This window comes from Pristiophorus japonicus, chromosome 3 (genome assembly GCF_044704955.1).
Source record: "Pristiophorus japonicus isolate sPriJap1 chromosome 3, sPriJap1.hap1, whole genome shotgun sequence".
NCBI classification, from domain to species: domain Eukaryota; kingdom Metazoa; phylum Chordata; class Chondrichthyes; family Pristiophoridae; genus Pristiophorus; species Pristiophorus japonicus.
The window spans coordinates 294,155,151-294,177,085 of NC_091979.1; the positions used below are offsets into that span (position 1 = coordinate 294,155,151).

The 21,935-nt window shown below is 45.7% G+C and overlaps 1 protein-coding gene across 1 annotated transcript in view; it reads left to right on the plus strand.

Moving 5' to 3' along the window:
• The window catches only part of marchf5 (membrane-associated ring finger (C3HC4) 5), a 171,590-nt gene that overhangs the window by 19,858 nt on the left and 129,797 nt on the right, over nt 1-21,935 (plus strand). The window lies entirely within an intron of this gene.

Consider the following 21,935-nt stretch of genomic DNA (forward strand, 5'->3'; position numbering starts at 1 on the left):
GTATTCACTGGAGTTCAGAAGAATGAGAGGGGACCTCATAGAAACGTTTAAAATTCTGACGGGGTTAGACAGGTTAGATGCAGGAAGAATGTTCCCAATGTTGGGGAAATCCAGAACCAGGGGACACAGTCTAAGGATAAGGGGGAAGCCATTTAGGACAGAGATGAGGAGGAATTTCTTCACCCAGAGAGTGGTGAACCTGTGGAATTCTCTACCACAGAAAGTTGTTGAGGCCAATTCACTAAATATATTCAAAAAGGAGTTAGATGAAGTCCTTACTACTAGGTGAATCAAGGGGTATGGTGAGAAAGCAGGAATGGGGTACTGAAGTTGCATGTTGAGCCATGAACTCATTGAATGGCGGTGCAGGCTAGAAGGGCCGAATGGCCTACTCCTGCACCTATTTTCTATGTTTCTATGTAAATATGTGGCCATTTATGGGCCCAAGTTTCGGCTCGAGTCGCTCCTATTTTTTTTGGAGCAACTAGTTTAGTATCTTAGAAATCACAATTCTCGGCATTTAGTTTGCTCCAATTCTAGTTAGTTAGAATAGTTTTGTTTCAGTACAGTTTTTTTTTCAAAAGGGGGCATTACCAGCCACTTACGCCTGTTTTGCAAGTTTAGGCAGCGAAAAGTTACTCCAAACTAACTTGGAACGGAGTAAGTGTCGATTTTTGTACGCTCAGAAAAACCTTGCCTACATTTTAGAAATTAGGTGTAGGGAACAAGAGATGGGGGGGGGGAAGGGAAGTTAGAGGGAATTTAGGAGATTTTACAAAGCATTAAACACTTCACTTTTACCAATAAAGAGCCATCATCAATAATAAATGATAAATCAAGAAATAAAAAATTACATTTTCCTACCTCACCATCGTAGCAGCGGCAGCAGGCAACGAGCTGCGATCTCACGGCCATTCGGCCAGGGGATAAGGGAGGCCTGAAAAACACTGGGAGGGAGAGCCTTTTGAAAGTTTAAGTTTTACTTCAAGTATGGGTGCTGCATTATCAACGCCACGGATTATGCAATGGTTCTCCATCAATTCACTGCATAGGAGAGAATTGATTAGAGCTCACTGCATCAGGAACGTCATAGCCCGTAGGCTGATGGGCAGGAGGCCTTACCCATGTCGGCAATATCGAGTCAGGCATTCATACCGGTTATGAGTGAGGCTGATTGTGTCAAAAGGCTGCGTTTCCGCAGAGAAGTTGTCGCTGAGAGCAAATTTACAGCCGAGAAGCAGAACGCCGACTGCCTTGTCTGTTGAAGTGAAAGTTACAGCCGCACTTTCCTTCTATGCCTCGGGATCGTTTCAAGGTACAACTGGAGATGTGTGCGCCATCTCTCAACGTGCAATACATGCCTGCGTTCACCAGGTCACGGCTGCACTATATGCGCAGAGGAATGACTTCATCAAGTTCCCAATGACCAGCCAAGCAATGCATGGGGTTCTCAAAGATTGCTGGCTTCCCAAAGGTAGAGGGCTGCATTGATTGTACCCACATCGCCTTGCGAGCACCTGTGGAGGATGCCGAGCAGTTCAGGAATAGAAAAGGTTTCCACTCCATTAATGTACAGATCGTGTGTGACAACATGCAATGCATCATGTCAGTCGATGCAAGATACCCTGGCAGCACCCATGATATGTTCATCCTATGCGACAGCGTTATATCTGACATGTTTCAGCAGCAGCCAGAAGGGCAGAGCTGGCTACTGGGAGACAAAGGGTTTGGCATCTTCACCTGGCTCATGACGCCCCTATGCATAACACAGACGGAAGCTGACCATCGATACAACATGGCGCACATTGCGACGCGCAACATCATAAGAGAGGACCATTGGCATCTTGAAACAGCGTTTCCGATGCCTGGACCATTCCGGAGGCCACTTGCAATACTCCCCTGAGATTGTCGGTCAGTTCGCTGTTGTGTGCTGCATGCTGCATTAACTTGGCCATCATGAGGCAGCAGGAGCTGGTAGTGGAAGCAGAAGACCCACATGAGGTGAGAGTGCCTGATGATAGTAATTTGGAAGAGCAGGATGATGCTGACGATCAGGAAAGCATGCAAGTGTCTGATGCCGGAGCACGACGTCGGAGGCTGGCGGTCCATCGTGCTCCTTTAACAATTGCTCGAGCCCTGCGCCAGCAGCTCATTCGTGAACGCTTCAATTACTGATGCCTGAGGGCTCTGCGACAACTGTTCAGCATAGACATGTTTATTTTTTGGAGTTCCTGTGTTGTGTTGTGTTAATGGAACATGATTCAGTTTTAATGTAAAATATTTTATTGAAAAGTTCACAATGTACTGCATGTCAGTGTAATATATTTGTTGTATCAAGCTTTACTTTAATATGACTAAGGTCACTTAAAAACTTTAAGATCACTTATAAACTTATAAAGTTACAAAAGTTACAAAACAATGTCAATTTGAAAAAAGTTACTAGTCACATCAAGAGCAACAGCAGCCAGAAATGCTGCAACCATTTCTCATCCACATCTCAGTGAATGTTCACTTCTTCATGGGGGTGTAATTTGATTGGCCGGGCTATGTGCCCTTATTGCAGCAGCTACCTCCATGAGGGCCTGTACCGTCACTTGTATGCCCTCCCTGACGGCCTGTGCCATCACTTGCTTCCGCTCCCTGACGGCCTGTGCCGTCGCTTACACTCCCTCTGACATTCCCTCCCTCATTTCCCGTGTCATTACTGCTATTTCTCCCGTCAGTACCGTTACCTCTTCACCCACCACACTGATGCTGTCCACGAGTGATCGGGTAAGGTCATTGTTCTCCACACCAAATGCCACATCCTGACACACACCTTTTGAATGCCGCAGGCGGCACCACTCCAGTGGGAGGCACAGGCTGGGACGGTGGGGCACTGGGTGTAAAATGCTACAATACACCAGCACCAATGGGACCCGCAACCTCGGAATCTGTGAAGCATAGAAAATAGGTACAGGAGTAGGCCATTCGGCCCTTGGATCCTGCACCACCATTCAGTATGATCATGGCTGATCATTTTTGCAACTTTAGTACCCCATTCCTGCTTTCTCTCTATACCCCTTGATCCTTTTAGCTGTAAGGGCCACATCTAACTCCCTTTTAAATATATCTAACGAACTGGCCTCAACAATTTTCTGTGATAGAGAATTCCACAGGTTAACTACTCTTGGAGTGAAGAAGTTTCTCTTCATCTCGGTCCTAAATGGCTTACCCCTTATCCTGTGACCCCTGGTTCTGGACTTGCCCCATCGGGAACATTCTTCCTGCATCTAACCTGTCCAATCCCGTCAGAATTTTATATGTTTCTATGAGATCCCCACCGTTCTTCTAAATTCCAGTGACTACAAGCCTAGTCGATCCAGTCTTTCTTCATATGTCAATCCTGCCATTCCGGGAATCGGTCTGGTGAACCTTTGCTGCACTCCCTCAATAGCAAAAATGTCCTTCCTCAGATTAGGAGACCAAAGCTACACAATATTCAAGGTGTGGCCTCACCAAGGCCCTGTACAACTGCAGTAAGACCTCCCTGCTCCTATACTCAAATTCTCTCGCTATGAAGGCCAACATGCCATTTGCCTTCTTCACCGCCTGCTGTACCTGCATGCCAACTTTCAGTGACTGATGTACCATGACACCCAGGTCTCGTTGCACCTCCCCTTTTCCTAATTTGTCACCATTCAGATAATATTCTGCTTTCCTGTTTTTGCCACCAAAGTGGATAACCTCACATTTATTTACATTATACTGCATCTAACCTGTCCAAGTCACCCTGCAGCCTCTTAGCATCCTCCTCACAGCTCACACCGCCACCCAGCTTAGTGTCATCTGCAAACTTGGGAGATATTACATTCAATTCCTTTGTCTAAATCATTAATGTATATTGTAAATGGCTGGGGTCCCAGCACTGAACTTTGCGGTACTCTACTAGTCACTGCCTGCCATTCTGAAAAGGACCCGTTTATTTCTACTCTTTGCTTCCTGTCTGCCAACCAGTTCTCTATCCATGTCAATACATTACCCCATAGAATGTCGGAGCAGAACCTATGCAAGTGTTTGAAACACTGATGTCCAGTGATGTGGACTGATACATATTAAGTTCAAAAGTCTCCCCTGAAGACATCTCGGTCAACCTCTGCTCCAACCCTTGGTCTGGATTGTCCGCATCTGGTGGCTCTTCTGTATCTTCAGGATTGGTATCATCTTCTGCAAAATATAACAGAATAGTCAAATGGTTGGGAGCAGGATGGGTAGCATGAGTAGTCTCTCACATAGCAGGCCAGGCAGCAGGTTAATTTGAAGGGCCACGATGCATTTTCAGGACTTGCCCTCTCCTTCGCGTGTGGGCTCAGCTTGTGCAGTACTGATTGTTTTTCTCCAGGTACGACTGATCAAAGTAGCGACCCTCTGTTCCAAGGGTGTCAGCGGATGCAGATTTGCCACACCTCCTCCTGTTCGAGTTCTTTTCCTTTTGTTGTTCTGCAAAGATTAAAATATAACTTTTTACAGAGTGCGTCTTTCTGCAGGGTGGGACATATACAGATGGTCACATTTGCAATTGAAATTCCATTGAAAAATGAAAATGTTACTTACACTAACTACTTGACCAAGGTCGTGCCATTTCTTTTTACACTGGCTTCCAGATCTCCTGGTATGCACCACTGCGCAGTAATCTTCTGCAACTAGGTTCCGGCGTTTCTTCATTTCTTTGGGTGGCACTTCTGTGCAACCTCTGTTGCTGGTATCCAGCTCCTGCCATCTCTGCTCAGTGACATTAACTAGTGTCTCCACTTCCTCATGCAAGAAATTCTTCGTTCTTGGTGGATGTTGTTCCCTTGCTGTATTGAATTGACACTGTGATTTTTCAAAACACACAGTCATTATTTTGCATGCACCTATGCAGAACTTGTTTTGGAAGTTTAGCAGCAACAAACAGCACTCACTGATTCCAGCAGCTGATTTCTTCCCCATTACTGCTAACGGCACTCCTTCAGGCACAAAAAAACAGTCAGAAGGCTTTGCACAGCTCCACACGCCCAAAATTCACTTTTCTGCATGTCCCTTTAAAGATGGCCAATTGGCAATGTTTGTGTGCCATTGCGCAGCGCACGCTCCAACACACATGCGCAACACTGCCGGCACTCAAACTGACGCTGGGCCCTAGCCCCGCCCCCCTGCCGGCAGTGCTTACTCGGAACGCGTTTGCTCCGCCCCCAGCAGCTCTGCTGTGCCACGCTGAGCTGGAAACGGGCCTACAGATATTGGAGAATCACGAGATAAGTTTTTTAGACGATTTTTTTTGAGTTATAGGAAATAGGCGGGCCTCTCCGAGGGGATCTGAAACTTGGGCCCTTATACTTGAGTGCTTTGATATGTCAGTTTCCAGCAGCTTGTACTAATTCATCCCTAAGTATTTGTGTTTACTAAATAATTTTAGTAGATGCAAACTAGACATATTTGGTGACTTGAACTAGAACTTCGGCACATCATCGCCCATTTAGTGCCCATATAAGCATTGAGATTCAGGCTATTGCCCATATTTGGTGAAAAATGGAAACTCTTGCTCGATTAAAGCTCATTTATCGCCGGCGCAACTTTCGGCATACAGAAATGAGCTGCATCGCCCGGCCTATTAAATAAATAAAAAATATATTATGTCATCCTTGTGCAAGGCCCAGAATACTGGTTATAATGGAAACTAGCATCCGATTATCGCCCAGATTATCACCTCCGATTATCGCCCAGATTATCACCGAGCGCTACTTTCGGCATTTTGCCCAAATGATCGCTCGCCCAAAAAGACGCTTAAGAAAAGCTGCATTCACTTCACCTGACCTTAACTTGGCACAATGGACGCCACGGAGGATTTTTAATGAAAGACTGCTTGAAGTGATTGGGAGGAGAAGTAATTTGTGAGCGATTTTTAAGGGCATTTTTGAATCTTGCCAATCATCTTATCATTGCATCTGTTGACTACAAATTAAGATGACAGATTAGGGCATTTAGTGATTTATAGTGATGGAGCCTGTAATTTCTCAACCAGTATTGGTGACTACTCGCATGCTGCAGAATAGAGATGGATTCATTGGTTCATTGAAGAGCATTATATGTGCCCAATCAAAGAGGTGGTAGACTCCTGAGAAGGAGGAGAAGTTACACCCAATGCATTTACAGAGGTAAGTGATCATACCTGGACTTGTCCGATAACACGTGTGCTGAAGGCTGCGATTCCGAAAGGAGGTCATCAGTGAGATATGCCAGCTCATTAAGGGAGATCTGCAGCCTACCAGCATCATCAGGACCACACTGCCTGTTGAGGTTCAGATTACTGCGGCACTTTCCTTGGGTTCCTTTCAGGCCTCAGCTGGCGACATTTGTGGTATCTCTCAGCATGCCCCACATTGCTGCATTCGACAGGATGGACTTTATAAACTTCCCTATGACCAGGGAGGCACAGAGTAAGAGGGCTTTGGGGTTCTCGAGAATAGCAAACTTCCCCAAGGTGCAGGGAGCAATAGGTTGTCCGCACATTGCCCTGCAAGCACCTTTACAGGATGCAGAGGTGTTTCGGAACTGAAAGGGATTCCACTCCCTGAATGTGCAGCTCGTTGTCGACCACAAGCAAATAATCATGGCAGTAAATGCAAGTTTTCCAGGGAGCATCCATGATGCGCACATCTTGCGTGAGGGCATTGTCTCTGACCTGTTTAAGAGTCAACCACAAGGTCACAGTTGGATGCTGGGGGAATAGCGGATATGGCTTTGCTACTTGCTCATGACCCCCCCCTCCCCCCCGTTAAGCCCCAGACAGAAGCCGAGAAGCGCTACAACGAAAGCCATATAGCCACACGCAATATCGTCAAAGACGTGTTCTGAAGCAATGCTTCAGATGCCTGGACCACTCCGGAGGCAACCTATAATACCACCCTGAGCAGGACGTTGAGTTCATTGTGATGTGCTGCATGTTGCATAACCTAGCTATCACGAGCGGACAACCATTGCTCGATAGGACTGCTGGCCCACCTCAGGAGAGAGGGGAGGGGGACAAGGACCTCCGGAGGATAATCAGCCTGGCGATGAATCCATGCCCCCATGCCCTCCCACACCACTGGAAAAGCCCCGTGGTAGTTACGCAGCTGCAAGACTGTTGTGTCAGCAGCTCATAAATGAACACATGGCGTGAAATTACGTTGTTGACAGTTACAGTTGCATTACGTTTCATCCTGGCCATGGCCATAGTTTGCAACCCTTGTATTGATGTTTTACCTTGCGTTATTAGAAGACACCTCACAACAATTGTAAAGTTAAATAAATTTAAAAAAATAATTTAACAACTGGTATTAAATGTTTTCAACAATAATATAATGAGAACACCCTCCCACCATCGCCAACAGTCAACAATCAACAAATTAAAAAAAAAAAAAACAGTAATATACAGGTCCCCCCCCTCGCTACCTGTGGCCACGCTTCCTTCCTCCAACTTGACCGCCCACCCCCGCCCCTTGTTGTAACCTCCAGTTTCCCCTAGTAATGCACCTCGAGGGCTGCTGCTGTGGCTGGAGGGGGGCGGTGGGTGAGGTTGGCAGAATGACCTAAGTGGATCGAGGAGAAAACGTTTGCGAAGAAATGTCTTCTGAGTCAGAAGGAAGTTCTTCCTCCTGTCTCATATCTGTCATGCTGGTTGGTGGTACGACACCTTGGGATGCTGTGCCGTATCCCAAAACTATCGCGCGCCGTAAGGCATTGACCAAGTCGAACGTTCGTCCCATTGCCGTAACCATCTGCCCCCTGCCCTCCGATATTCTGGCAGATAGTGTGGCAATGTTGCCGGTCAACCCACCAAGTGCCTGGAGGAGCTCTCATCCTATGTCGATGCTCTCCCTCGACAGTGACACCATGTCCTCGTTGACATCTGCCCGTCGCAGCGCGTGCCTACCTCGCCGACTCAACCTCCGCGGGGTCGGCGTGGGCACAGGACGTCTCGCAGTGGCCTGCTGCAAGCCGCTTGGCCCCGCTACTTCATCTGTTGAGGATGATGTGGCTGCAGGTACCACAGATGAGATTTCCAGTTCATCATCATCCTCCTCCTTGGTTGCATGTTCTTATTCACCCGTGGTGAGCACGACCTGCAGCGGTAGTGATGAAGCTCCAGGGGCCTCCTGTTGCGTCTGGGTAGCTGGAAAACAGAGGTTCGTAGAAGAGAAGGGAAGATATGAGAATGCTTGCGCTGCATATGTACGAGGAGCAACACTACTGCAATAAATGTGAATGAGAGACATTACATATGATTTAACATGAAAACACAGAAGCTGCATGCATAACATTACATCATTCATATATTATAATCAAATGGCATTAAATTACATTTACACATAGTCCCCACAGCTTTACACATTACTCACGTGGCACAACAACGAGATGCCTGCCCACTAAGGCTGCGGCACGCTCCTCGAAATCAGTGAAAGGGTGCAGGTCAGAAGGCTCTCCTCCGGTCTGCCTCCGCTCCGCCTGATTCTTAGATATCTTCCTCTGCAAACGTGACAAGAGCATAGCATAAGCGAATTGACTAGGTACTATTACGGAAATACTTCAGATATTGTAATCCACAATTAGTCACCCCACATGCTATTCATCGTTAACGTTATATTCTAATACGGTTTGTATCCAATGGATGCATGGTTATAACATCTATATTCAGAGAAAATATTTAATAAGACTGTGTTTAGGAACTAATGCTTGACACCAAACATCTTGCGTACAATCTCCAGGAAAGGCCCCATTCAGGGGCCGTGCTATTCAGCGCCTGAGGGGAGGGAGGCGGTTTATTGGAATCGATGGAGGTCCCAGAGGTGTCGGGGGCGGGGGGGGGAGGAGAAATCGGGACCGCTGGTGAACTCGACAATGACCGGACCGTAATGGGAGGGGGCATCGTATCCCTGGGCTGTGCTCTGAGAACGCCGTGTGGCTAATGATCCAAAGTGTCCCACAGTGAGCCAGGGCAGCTCTCCCCCAGTCCAGGCTGGGCCACTGTGTGATTGACAGCAGCTGGAGAGACTCGCACAGTCTGGGTAAAGCTGACCGAACCCCTCAGTGCTCAGTGGTACCCCATCCACCAACCTAACCAAAAAGGAGACGGTGCCCAAGTTAAAGAGTTGCTCACAGCACACAATCGGCGATATAATTTAATAATTGTCCTTCTAAACTAAAGTGGTAGAAATGCTGAGTGTTTGCAGTCTGTCTATTCCAGTCACTCCTTTGGCCCCAATTTTCGATCAAAGCGTTTAAATAATAATTAATACTGTGATTAAGTTTAAGGCATCTCAGCAAAATTAGAGTTAAAGGGCGCAGGTTCTGACCCCAGTCCAAATCTTAAGAAGCTACCCAAGATTACCCAGCTTAATTACAATCTGGCAGATTTACATTCTAATTAATGAGTCAGTGCATCATTACAATTCTAAATGTAATAATTTACTACTTACTCTTGCCGATGCAACAAGACTGTCCCAGCGTTTGTGGCACTGGTCTGCCTCACGCCTATCGTGGGCCACAGATGAAACGAGCGGCAATATCCGCCCATATTTTTTGGTAAATCCGGGGTGGAGGTTTCCCAAGCCCACCCCGGGTTAATTGGACCGACCAAGTCTCGACCTCGTTCACTTAAGGCCTTATTAGCTTCGTCTGGATCAACTGGGCTTGTATCCACTGGAATTTAGAAGAATGAGAGGGGATCTCATAGAAACATATAAAATTCTGACGGGATTGGACAGGTTACATGGAAACCTAGAAACATAGAAAATAGGAGTAGGCCATTCGGCCCATCGAGCCTGCACCACCATTCAATAAGATCATGGCTGATCATTCCCTCAGTATCCACTTCCTGCTTTCGCTCCATACCCCTTGATCTCTTTAGCCATAAGGGCCATATCTAACGCCCTCTTGAATATATCCAATGAACTGGCATCAACAACTCTGAGTGAAGAAGTTTCTCCTCATCTCATCTTAGTCCTAAATAGCCTACCCCTTATCCTAAGACTATGTCCCCTGGTTCTGGACTTCCCTAATATTGGGAACATTCTTCCCGCATCTAACCTGTCCAGTCCCTTCAGAATCTTATACGTTTCTATGAGATCCCCGCTCATCCTTCTAAACTCCAGTGAATAAAGGCCCAATTGATCCAGTCTTTCCTCATATGTCAGTCCAGCCATCCCTGGAATCAGTCTGGTGAACCTTCGCTGCACTCCCTCAATAGCAATAATGTCCTTCCTCCAATTTGGAGACCAAAACTGAGCACAGGTGAGGCCTCACCAAGGCCCTGTACAACTGCAGTAAGACCTCTCTGCACCTATACTCAAATCCCCTAGCTATGAAGACCAACATACCATTTGCCTTCTTCACCGCCTGCTGTACCTGCATGCCAACTTTCAATGACTGATGAACCATGACACCCAGGTCTCGTTGCACCTCCCCTTTTCCTAATCTGTCGCTATTCAGATAATAGTCTACCTTCGTGTTTTTGCCCCCAAAATAGATAACCTCACATTTATCCACATTATACTGCATCTGCCGTGCATTTGCCCACTCACCTAACCTGTCCAAGTCACCCTGCAGCCTCTTAGCGTCCTCCTCACAGCTCACGCTGCCACCCAGTTTAGTGTCATCTGCAAACTTGGAGATAGTACACTCAATTCCTTCATCTAAATCGTTAATGTATATTGTAAAGAGCTGGGCTCCCAGCATTGAGCCCTGCGGCACTTTACTAGTCACTGCCTGCCATTCTAAAAAGGACCCGTTTATCCTGACTCTCTGCTTCCTGTCTGCCAACCAGTTCTCTATCCACGTCAGTACATTACCCCCAATACCATGTGCTTTGATTTTGCACACCAATCTCTTGTGTGGGACCTTGTCAAAAGCCTTTTGAAAGTCCAAATGCACCACATCCACTGGTTCTCCCTTATCCACTCTACTAGTTACATACTCAAAAAATTCCAGAAGATTTGTCAAGCATGATTTCCCTTTCATAAATCCATGCTGACTTGGACCAATCCAGCATGGAGTTAGAGGCAGGAAGAATGTTTCTGTTGCTGGGGAGTTCCAGAACCAGGGGTCACAGTCTAAGAATAAGGGGTAAGCCATTTAGGACCGAGATGAGGAGAAACCTCTTCACTCAGAGAGTGGTTAACCTGTGGCATTCTCAACTGCAGAAAGTTGTTGAGGCCAGTTCATTAGATATATTCAAAAGGGAGTTGGATATGGCCCTTGCGGCCAAAGGGATCAAGGGGGATATGGAGAGAAAGCAGGAAAGGGATACTGAGGTTGAATGGTCAGCCATGATCTTATTGAATGGCGGTGCAGGCTCGAGGGGCCGAATGGAATTCTGCACCTAATTTCTATGTTTCTTTGTTTGAGAAAGCTTTCGCCCTCCTTCTCCCTGCAACCTCCTCCAAACTCTCTCCCGACTCCTGGTGGGATATCTCCATCATGTAGCTTGTTCACAGCTCCGTCAAAAAATATCTCGGCGAAAAGCTTCCTTCTTTCTCCCTCCCTTTGCCTTCTGAGCATGCCCAGATGACCCCTGACCTCCCGAATCGCGGGAAATGTTCTTTGCCTGAAAAAAACACGTATGCGCAGAATGGCCGTTGCTATGGATGCCAGCCTTGCACGACTGAATACATTGCTATTGCCCATTTCACATTGCTAAGGATATCGCCCAAATTAAAAAGGTGAAACTAACGTTTTTTTAAATGGGTAATATTCCAGCGATCCTGAAAAATAAAAAAAGCACTGAGGCCAGAATGGGCGATAACAATCATAGTGGAAAGTTTAGCCCTTTGAGCGCAGTTATCCTGTATTTGTGCATGAATGCAGTTATTTTTGAGAGCACATTAATATGAAAAGTGGTAAAATAACTGATGTCAGAAGTTTGATCTGCTGCCCAAGTGCACAAAAAGCTAGTTGATGCACAGCTTCTTGGTATTCAGCCAGTGTGCAGTTGCATTTCTAGTTGGAGTGAATTATGTGAACCAAAGGAAGAGCAAAGATCAATTTTAATCCCGGAGTAGTAGCTGCACTGGATCCAAAAAATCCCCTCTCAAATTTGTAAATGAAACACTGTGATAATTAAGTATAAAGATAGAAATTTATTGAATAAACTGAGTGGGGGAGTATGAACTTTGACCCGGGACTTTACGGTCAGTGATGAATGAACAGTGCTCATCGTTCATTACAGTTGCACTTGCCCATAGACTTTCTGTGGGCTTTTGCGCTGCAATTTGGGGTAATTAGAGAGATGAAGGGAATCTGGGACTGTGTGAACAGGGCAAGCAACAGTGCAAGCAATCAAATTGATGAATCCTTACTGAGATGCGTAGTCTAAACCAGGAAGTATGTAAGAATATTTAATTCATTGCCAAATCATATCTAGAAAGCGAAATAAAGAGAGGGAAAGAAAGATGGGACAATTGAAATAAATAAATAATTATTTAAAAACATCTCTAACAATAATTCAAATTTGAAAGAATGTGACTCCAGACTTTGAAAAGTAAATTTTCAGTGCCAGGGAGGTTTTTGGACAGTAATTAAGAATTATCGCATCACTAAAATTTCAGTTGCACTTGAATGGATAAGCCCTAACTTTTTTATCTGGTATGTTTAATGTGTATCTAGTGGGTAAGTACCACAATTTCATGCTGTTCATGTGTTTCAGTGCTGAGTCTTTCGGCAAGATATCTGTACTGTTATATTGAAGCAGTGATTTTCAGACAGCAACTTTCTGATTTGCATATTGAACTGCATGTGTGTGAACATTGGAAGTTGCTGTCCAATTTAGCGCTGATAGCCTCACCGTTATTCTTACTGCAAAATCCAGGCCTCTGGGTTGCTGTTATTTTTAGCACAGTTTATATAAAGAGGTCCACTATTTGCGCACACAAATGGTAATCAATCAACTGATGTACAGTAGAACCCAAAACTTGCTTAATGTTTCTTTTGTACTTGTCAGTTTCCTGGTGACAAAGCAGTTAACTCTGGTTAAGGGTTCTTTGCCTTCACAGCCAGAGTAAACACATTTTAATCCCTTTCAGCTTTCAAAATACAGAGGGCAACCCTGTTTCTGCAGTATTCTTCGATCGAAGTTCTATAGCTTTACACAATATGTTGGCCCCAAGTTTCCACATGATTTGCTCCTGATTTTTAGGAGCAACTGGTGTAGAACGGAGTATCTTAGAAATCGGAATTCTCATCATTTAGTTTGCTCCAGTTCTAGTCAGTTAGAACAGTTTCACTGTGGAACAGAATTTTTTTTCAAAAGGGGGTGTGTCCGGCCACTTCCGCCTGTTTTCAAAGTTTCGTCAGTGAAAACTTACTCCAAACTAACTTAGAATGGAGTAAGTGAAGATTTTTGTACGCTCAAAAAAACCTTGTCTACACTTTAGAAAATCAGGCGTAGGTTACAAATCAGGCGTAGGGAATGGTGGGGGGGGGGTGTTTAAAGGGAAATTTACAAACATTAAACACTTCAGTTTTACAAATAAAGAGCCATCATCAATAATAAATGATAAATATATCAATAAATCAACCAATAAATCAATCAAAAAAAATCAATAAATAAAACATTTTCTACTTACTGACTGCAGCACCGGGAGCCCTCCAACAGCGTGCTGGGATGTCCCCCTCAGTATGTCTCTGTCAGTGTCTCTCATTCTCTGTCTGTCAGTGTCTATGTTTCTGACAGCGAGGGGGGGGGAAAGGAGATTGGGGGGGGGAGGGAGGCTGAATGGGCCGGGCCCGAGACTTCGGGCAGGGCCCGTCCCCAGCACCAGATTTACAGGTAGGTGGCGTTGGGTCGGGTTGGGGGGTGGTGGGAGGGAGGTCTGTTCGGTTTGGGTCGGGGGGGGGGGAGGGAGAGGGAGGTCAGGTCGGTGGGAGGAGGGAGGTCAGGTCGGATCCAGTCAGGAGGCGGGGGGGGAAGCAGGTGTCGGGTCCGGTCCAGGGGCGGGGGGGGGAGCGGGTGTCGGGTCCGGTCCGGGGGCGGGGGGGAGCGGGTGTCGGGGGCGGAGGGAGAGGCGGGGGGGAGCGGGTGTCGGGTCCGGTCCAGGGCGGGGGGAAGAGAGAGAGAGAGAGAGCGGGTGTCGGGTGGGGGGAGGGCGGGTGTCGGGTCGGGGGCGGAGGAGCGGGTGTCGGGTCAAACACTTAGAAACCTACTGTAGTGTCTTACTAATGTCATGAGAAAGCATATGCTTCTGTTCATGTTCTCCTAACATTAAAAATTAGACTAACTTCATAGTGCAATATAACTGGAGCCAAAAGGGAACTGAAATAATGGACAGCAAAAATGAAGTGTTGTTACTGATGGCTTGCTTTTGCTGTGGGAGGTTTCATTAATTTTAACAATTGCAACGTTGCAATTGAAATGTGTGTTACCAATAATTTGTGGGAAAAAAATCTTCCTTGCCAGTTTTCTTCCCACCTCCTGCAGGCATTGAACTTTTGGATTATGGTTGCACAGATGCAGATGCCCACCAACTGACTGCTTTTCATATGTGAGCATTGAGAATGAGCAGTAGGCATCCCAGCCAAGCCTTTGCTGTGTTTACCAGATGTCCACAAGTATCATCATCATCATCATCATAGGCAGTTCCTCGAAGCGAGGATGACCTGCTTCCATACCAAAAAGTGATGAGTTCGCTAGTGTTTCAATGAAGGATCTAATATTCCAGATCCCTAACTACATCCTGAAGGGTGGAAGATGCCTGTGCATGGATTTTTTTTAAAGTGTGGTGGCCGTTGCACACCAGCCACCACACGGGCTTGACAGAACTAGGTCTTGATCCAGTGGCAAGGATTATCTAAGACTAGCTGGAGACCAGCTCTGCTGCACAGACCCATTGCGCACACATATAGCGGTGTGGGATGGCCCGTGCTGTCCCTGGACTCTCGCCTCTTCTGAACCTCTCCTGGGCCCCGGTCATTTCCCTCTACAAACTCTTGTACTCCTTCGCCCCTCCTGCTGTGCCTGCCCGCACTGCAATCAGCGACCTGGCTTCGCAGCAGTCGCCCTCCTGTAGCAGCAGTAAAAAGGTCTATTGACATCTGAAGGCCGAGGTCCAACATAAAACTCGCGACTTAAAGAACTGATGATGCGTGGAAATAGCGCAGGAGATCCAGCAACTAGTTGACGACCATGACGTGCATGGATTCTTTAGCGCAATCAAGACAACTTACGGCCCAGGCACCCAAGCTCCTATCCCACTGATGACCAAGAATGGAGAGGCAGTCACTGCCCGCTGGAAGGAGCACTTCGAAGATCTCCTTAACCGAGACTCTGTCTTTGATGCGAGTGTCCTCAACTCCATCCCGCAGCATGCTACCTGCCACCACCTCAGCACAACCCGAGCCCGGCATGAGGTTGAAAATGCCATCCAACAACTGAAGAACAACAAGGCCTCAGGAGCAGATGGAATCCCCATTGAAGCACTAAAGCATGGCGGAGAAGCACTATTGATGTGAATCCATGAACTAATTTCTCTTATTTGGAAGGAGGAGGGCATGCCAGGGAATCTGAGACACTGTAATCGTGACCATTTTCAAGAAAGGTACAAGTCAGATTGCAGTAATTACAGAGGAGTTTCCCTGCTGTCTACCACAGGGAAAGTCATCGCAAGAATCCTCCTCAATAGCCTTCTCCCAGTGGCTGAAGAGCTCCTCCCAGAATTGCAATGCGGATTCCGCCCACTAAGGGGCACAATGGACATAATCTTCACCACTCATCAAATTCAAGAAAAATTCAGGGAGCAGCACCAGCCTCTGTACATGGCCGCCTTTGACCTCTCAAAGACCTTCGACACTGTCAACCAGGAGGGATTATAGACTGTCCTCCTCAAATTCGGCTGCCCTCAAAAGTTCATCACGACCCTCCGCCTTCACGATGACATGTAAGCCGTGATCCTGACCAACAGATCCACCACAGACCCAATACACCTGCGGACCGGGGTCAAGCAAGGCGATGTCATCGCACTAACTCTCTTCCTGATCTTCCTTGCTGCAATGCTCCATCTCACCCTCAATAAACTCCCCGCTGGGGTGGAGCTAATCTGCAGAACAAACAGGAAACTGTTTAACCTCCGTCGCCTCCAGTCTAGATCCAAGGTCGTCCCATCCTCTGTCATTGAATTACAGTATGCAGACAACGTTTGCGTTTGTGCATACTCGGAGGTCGAACTCCAAACCATCGTCAACACCTTCACCGAAGCGTACGAGGGTATGGACCTTAGACTAAACATCCTTAAGAAAAAGGTTCTCTACCAACCTGCCCCCGCCACACAGGACTGCCCCCCCAATTATCAAATCCATGACGAGGCCTTGGACAATGTGAACCATTTTCCATACCTCAGGAGCCTACTATCAACAAGGGCAGATGCCAGTGACGAAGTCCAACACCGCCTTAGTGTGCCAGTGCAGCCTTCGGTCGCCTGAGGAAGAGAAGGTTTGAAGACCAGGACCTCAATCCCGGCACCAAGCTCATGGTCTATAGAGCAGTAGTGATACCCGCCCTCCTATATACTTCAGAGACATGGACTATGTACAGCAGGCACCTTAAAGCACTGGAGAAGTACCACCAACACCGCTTCCGCAAGATCCTGCAAATCCATTGGCAGGATAGGTGCACCAACGTCAGTGTTCTCGCTCAGGCCAACATCCCCAGCATCGAAGCATTGACCACACTCGATCAGCTCTGATGGAAAGGCCACATCGTCTGCATGCCTGATACTAGACTCCCAAAACAAGCGCTCTACTCAGAGCTTTGACACAGGAAGCGAGCCCCAGGTGGGCAGAGGAAACGCTTCAAGGACACCCTCAAAGATTCCTTGAAAAAGTGCACCATCCCCACCGACATCTGGGAATACCTGGCCCAAGACCGCTCAAAGTGGAGGAGAAGCATCCGGGAAGGTGCTGAACACCTCATGTCTCTTTGCCAGGAGCACGCGGAAGCCAAGTGCAAACAGCGGAATGAGTGCACGACTAACCTGGATTGCTGGATACCAAGCAGGAGCAAGAACTCTAGCTGACTTTCTGGACACTGAGATCAATTGTTGTCCTTTTCACCGCTCCAGCTCAGATCAAGCTAATTCAGCATAGATCGAGGATAGTATCTGGGACTTTCCTGTATGGCTCAGTTACTTAATGAATATTTTGAATGTGAATGTAATGCATGTTGTTCATGTGGTCTTTGTGCCAAAAATAAAGTACTTTTGTCTAGTCTTAGATTTGTAGCTGCCCCTTTAACTGCAGTACAATTATAGCGTCAGTCTTGCTCAAAACCAATGTTGCACGTGTTTGTCGACAGTCTCCACAATTTGAGAGAGGAGCCAAGCAATTTTTGAGTATAAATGTATGGTGTGATTTGCTGAACTTCTGTATGATTAGCAAATACATTTGAATGTAGTCATTCAAATTCAGGAAGCCCAGTCAATGGTTTTTGGGCATGTTTAATGAATTGAAGCTGTTCAACAAGCTGAGTTGAGTCGTACAGTTGTCATCTTCAGAAAGGTTGGGTCTGTTTAGTTCCTGCAATTGGAAAGACAACGGAAAGTTTGATTAACTACAAAATAATAGGTTGCCATATAGATTGTGACCATTTATAGTTCTTCATTTGAGGAGATGGTCAGCATAATATCGAAACTAAATCTTTAAAATATTATTTGCATTTTCATCTGTATGCTTATTGGTTAAAGGTTGAAATTATGTCTGGTGCTCTACTACTTTTTGAAGATGTGGGTTAGGACCTATGGCGGTACAGGATAGATCCTTTGTTACAAATTAAACCACTCATACCATTTTCTTTGCTTTTATCTTTTTTTAAATAAAAAAAAAACTGCCAATCTTTTAAACTTCACTTATGTTATTTATCCATTATTAGTGCATTTTGTGGTATCTGAAACTATTCTAAACGGTTTATGGGCAGAGTTGACTTTTGCCATGAAGCAAATGTTATAACTGTCAGCATTGGAAACTGTATTATGATTGTCAGAACGCAAAGTGTTGGTAGCAATCCTAAGTGGTTCACCTTTAATGTAGAAAAAATGTACCAAAGCTTTTCAGAGGTGTAAGCCAAAAAAATTGATGCCATGCTAAAAACGAGAGATCAGGGGTTGACCAAATGGTCCTGTCACGGCACGGCCCTTGACAACATGGACCATTTCCCATATCTCGGGAGCCTCTTATCAGCAAAGGTAGACATTGATGCGGAGATTCAACATCGCCAATGCAGTCACAGTAAAGTGCGACATCACCACTGACAGCTGGGAGACCCTGGCCGAAGACCACCTGAGGTGGAGAACGTGATCCGGGAGGGCGTTGAGTTCACGCTCGCAGCGTTGAGACTCGAAGAAGAGGTCAAGCGCAGACAGCAGAAGGAGCGCGCCGCAAATCAGCCCCACCCACCCATTCCCTCGACGAATGTCTGTCCCACCCGTGACAGGGTCTGTGGCTCTTGTATTAGACTGTTCAGCCACCAGAGAACTAATTTTAGGAGTGGAAGCAAGTCTTCCTCGGTTCCGAGGGACTGCCTATGATGATGATGATGATGGTAAAAAGGGCTGTTTAAGGAAGTGCTTACAGGCAGCATGGGAGGTGGAGGGGTTTAGGGCCTCGGCGGCTGAAGACACAGTTTCCAGTAGTGGGGTGGATGTGTAATGGTGCTGAATAAGAGGCTGGAGTTAGAGGAACGGTGTGTTCAGCGGGGGAGGGGGTTGTCGTGCTGCAGGAAGTTAGAAATAGGGTGAAGTCATGGAAGGGTTATAAACGTGAGGATGAGAATTTTAAATTAGAGGTGTTGTTAGGGGGGTGGGGGATCAGAGCCAATATAGTCAGCAGGAACTGGTGTGATGAACAAATGAGACTTGGTGCAGGATAGGATGTAGGCAGCAGAGTTTTGGATAAGCTGATGTTTATGGAGGCTAGGCAGCATTGGAATATTTGAGTTTGGAGGTGATGGGCTTCAATGAGGGTTTCAGTGGCAGATGACGGAGGCACGTGATGTTCTGGAAATAGTTGTTGGCAGTCCTTCTAATGGAGAAGCAATGAGGTCAGAAGCTTAACTCTGGGCAGAGTAAGTTGCCCAGATTGTAAACCGCCTGGTTCAACCTGAGACTGGGGAGATTGATGAAGTTGGTGGTATGGAGTTTATGGTTGGGGCTGAAGATGATGGCATCGCACTTCACAATATTTAGCTGGACTAAATTATGGCTCATCTAAGGCTGCATGTCGAACAAATAGTCTGACAGCACAGAGGTAGTGAAGGGGCCAAGAGAGGTAGAACGAAGTGTCATCAACATACTTGTTGAAGTTGACCCAATTTGATTCCTTATCCTATGTGGAATTGAGTGTTTTGCTTATTGTGAAAGACTTTGAAAGAAACCTAAAGATTGAGCTGCCAAAGCTTTTTATATCGGGCAAGGTGAGCATTGACAAATCTATTGCAGACAATGCCTGTGAACAGGAGCACATTTTAACAGAAGCACTTGTAATCGTGGTTTCTTTGTTGAAAAGACAGGGATTATTCATGGAGAATAATTACTATTTATTGCATTTGAAAAGTCAGTTAATTATTTTTATTTCTTGAACCATTTGTGAAGCTTGAAGAATATATATAAAAACTGCAAAAAACAAATTTGAGTACTTTATGATGTAATTTTTGTTCGTTTATGGCGATTTCTGCATTGAAGACTACTATATCAGTCAGCAAACTCATATACTAAATTTTCTGCTTCTGGGCTCCTGGCACAGACAAGCGGTGCTTGTTAAGAAATTGAATGCCCACTAGCCTTCAATTTTCCGCCTGGGTGCCTGACTTCACAAGTCTGTTAGACCCTGCTCCCCGAGTAGTGATAGTCTCCAGTAAAACCAGACTCCGTTGCCTGCCTCCTTCCCCCATTTACCATGCAGAGTGCCACAGGTTTTTTGCTCGATTTCTATCCAGCCTTGTAATGGGACATAGGTGGGGATAAACAGTACTAAGTGTACTATGATTCACTGTTTAGCATTTATTGAATAGTAAAGTTCTGAGAACTCTCCTTAAATTTCATGCTGTGATTCCAGACCTTGACAAAATACTGCTAGATATTGACACCCCACCTCAGTATTGCCAGGCTCCACACTTCCTGGCCAGGTCCCAGAGCTGTCCAGAATCCTGATAATATCCCCGATTGTATAACTGACATGACATCTTGTAATTTGAAATAAATACTTCTTGAGATGTGAGTGTTGCTGGCAAGACTGGCTTTAATTGTCAATCCTAGTTGCTCTTGAGAAGATGGTGGTGGGCCCCTTTCTTGAACCATTGCAGTGCGTACATTAAAGGTGCTCCCACAGTGCTGTTAGGTAGGGAGTTCTAGGATTTTGATCTGAAGGAATGGCAATATATGTCCAAGTCTGGATGGTGTATGCCTTTGAGGTATTGGTGTTCCCATACACCTGCGACCTTAGTCCTTCTAGGTGATGGAGGCCACGGGTTTGGAAGGTGCTGCCAATAAAACCGTGGCGAGTTGCTGCAGTACATCCTATGATAGTACACACTGTAGGCGTAGTATGCTTGGGGGGATGTTTAGACGAGTGGATGAGTTACCAATCAAGCAAACTGCTCTGTCCTGGATTATTTTGAGCTTCATGGGTTCTTGTAAAACCAATCACGATCACTGTGAGAATGCCATTGGAGATCTGCTAGTTTTTAAAATAGCTGCTGCAAAACTTGCCTGACCATAAAAAGACTGAAAATGAGCTCACTGACCCGCTTGCATGATCTACAATTTTTTTTAAGTATAATTTCAATATGTCTGTAAACATCTTGGTATAAAGCACTGAAAATGCAGACAAGATCACCGTGAAACCATCAAAGACTCACAATTAAACCATAATTATGTTGGCTGCTTAATAGAATAGAATAGAAATGATAAGAATCTATAATTAAGGACAGAGTGACTGGGTTCTGACGAAAGATAATTGACCTGAAACTTTAACTCTGTTTCTCTCTCCACAGATGCTGCCTGACCTGCTGAGTATTTCCACCATTTTCTATTTTTGTTTTATAATAGAAATCCTAGTTGTCTGCAATATTGTTTCCTTATGGTTTGTTTGGAAGAAAATGTGTTTTGTTGATTAAAATATGGATGCAACCGTCATAAGTTTTTTGTCAGATTTCTATCCAGCCTGGTAGTGGGACATGATGCCTATAATTTGCTGGAGCAGGGCATCTCACAGTGAGCGTCATGAGTTGGATTTTGTTCCTCGCCAATTAATTCAGCCATAATTAAAGTTTCACCGCAAATTGCTGGAAGTGCGAGTTGATAACGGCGTAGTGAGGTCAACAGGCATCTGGGAGCTTGGTGAACAATGGGACCAATACTCTATCCCTTTAACCAACTAAATTTAAGGATTTGAATGGTTACCAAAGCTGAAGTGGTAGCTTGGATATATGATCATTCAAACAAAGTGTATCACTGAATTATTAGGAGTCCATTATTTGAGAAATGTGAGAGATTTAAAAACCTAGGAAATTATAGACCCGTTAGTCTAACATCTGTTGTTGGGAAGTTATTGGAATCTATAATTAAAGATAGAGTGACTGAGCACTTGGAGAAATTTGAACTGATGAGAGAGAGTCAACATGGATTTGTTAAGGGTAGGTCATGTTTAACAAACCTAATTGAATTTTTTGAGGAAGTAACTGAAGTAATAGATAAGGGATTGTCTCGATCTAGTTATATGGACTTAAAGAAGACATTCAATAAGGTTCCACATTAGAGACAGTTGGCTAAATTTAAGGCTCGTGGAATTTAGGAGATTGGTTAAGCGGTAAAAGACAGATAGTAGGGATAATGGGTATGCACTCTAATTGTAAGGAAGTGACTAGTATCCCACAAGGATCTGTGCTGCGGCCTCAA